We start from the raw sequence: 2,054 nt of genomic DNA, 5'->3' as shown, positions 1-2,054 counted from the left end.
TCTCGCCCCCCCCAACAGAGGCGGCTCCGGCAGCCCCTACGTGTCTTCAGCAGCTGATACCCAGCGATGTTCTGATGGTGAGAGACGCTGGGAAGGACCAGGGAGGGGTGAGACCTCTCAGAGCTGAAGACTTGGAGCCAGGGAGAAGTGAGGAGCATCTGGCCAGGAATACACATTGAATGGAAATGAGAAACAGGTTCGTAGACATCAAGGGGAGTGTTTGGCTGGACCTGCTCTCTCTAAGGGGGCAAAAGGCCACAAACTACTTATGGGATGTGGCCTGGTAGGGTTAGAAGAGGGATCACCTGGGAGGATTGTTGCAGCAAAGCCGGGATCTGGAGTCAGTGATTCAAAACATCGTGTTCCCAGTGGCTCCTTACACCTCACCTAGCCCAGGTGAGAGCCTCCCTCATCTCCATCACCTGTCGTCCTGCCTGCAGGATGTGACACATCGCACAATCAGCCGCTTCGCAACAGGAACGGTGGAAATTTCTCTGGGATGCACCTTCCTGGGATGGAGGTGTTAGAGGTGGACACACGGGGGCTGCAAACGTGCTCTGCCCTGGCACTGCAGCCACCCTTCCTCGCCAACCTCTTCCTCATGTGCAGAGGTTGATGCCACGGTGCATTGCAGACCAGAGAGGCCCCATCCCAAGCACGTCTCAGTGGGGTTGTCCAGCCATGGGGCAGCAAATGCAGCCAAATCCACTTTCAAATCCCTTTCTGGAGCTTGCTGGGCTGTGGCAGAGAGAGCTGGAGGAGACCTCAGGAGGGCAGCTCCCGCTCCCCATACCCCAGGGCAGGAATTGTTCTGCTTAAACTATTTTGACATAGATTTGTCCATCCTCTAGTGAGACAGAAGAGAGATCTTCTCTGTGTGAGAGATCATCTCTCCAAGACTTGGAGGTTTGAATGTGTACCTGGGCTGTTCCCCAGGTCCTTCTAAGATCTTGAGTTTTTTCTGTGCTTCATTTATCTCCTTCGTAACTAGAAAACCATTAACTGCCTTATGGAAGATTTGTGACCATGTATAAGCTGCCCAGAAACTATGATCCAAGCTGGGGAACAAAGCATCTCCTGACACTTGTGTGAGGACAACTTCAAAGGCAATTCCTTCCCTAAAAAATTACCCGCAGGATGAAACTGCCATCCACTCAGAACACAACCAGGGGACACAGGGAAGCCTCTCCCAAAGTCTGGGAGCTTTTCAGGAGATAGGTGGGTCTCACAGAGCAGCTCTAGGGTCAATATGGTCCCATCTTGTACGTGGGTTCCAGTGTCCAACATGCATGAGCATCCTCCCCATCTGGCTGTGCTCGAGTGGAGGTTTCTGTCACTGAGAGAAATGATAAACTGGTTTGTCACCATCCATGTGACCTGGGCTGTAATTAGCAAATCGTGAATAATAGTTTCACAAGAATTTTTTTTCTCCTGAGGTTTGTGAAATATCCCCACACACATTCTGATTTCCTCACGTGTCTGCTCGCCACGAGATTCAGCTCCATAAATTAGAAGTAAACCTCCTTGACTCTATTTTAATTTCATTCCATCTGGGCTGTTATTAATATTACAGTGGCCTCTAGAGTCTGGATGAGATCAAACCCGAGTACTCTGTAGCCAGAAAAACCCTTTTCTCCCCAAAGCGGAGTGTTAAATCATCGGAGACGCAGATCTGAGCACCCTCCCTGACGTACTCGTGAGGACGGAGACACAGAGGGAGGAAAGAGCTCAGAGTCACACTTTCCCCCCTACTTTGTTCTCCAATTAAAGATGACCACTAACAGATATTTGGAACAAGTATCGTGGGAATGGGACACTGTTGGGACCTCTTGTCCTTCCGAGCCTCCTGCCTGGATGCTCTCCTTCTCCTATGGGGTTTGAAATTCCTTCTGTTTGGGGTAAAAGTCTCTCTTTGAGCAGAGAAAGGACAGACTTGAAATACTGCAATGCTGCTTCTAGCATTTCTTTGCTGGTTTGCTCAGAAATGGGCTTCTCCCTGGTACTACTCCCCAGCCATGCCCCTCTGCCTGCGTTTGCCCACTCCCATTGTTCTG

The sequence above is a fragment of the Buceros rhinoceros genome, unplaced genomic scaffold, assembly GCF_000710305.1.
Source record: "Buceros rhinoceros silvestris isolate BGI_N320 unplaced genomic scaffold, ASM71030v1 scaffold7828, whole genome shotgun sequence".
In the NCBI taxonomy this organism is placed as follows: Eukaryota; Metazoa; Chordata; class Aves; order Bucerotiformes; family Bucerotidae; genus Buceros; species Buceros rhinoceros.
Note: the sequence above shows the minus strand (reverse complement) of the source record.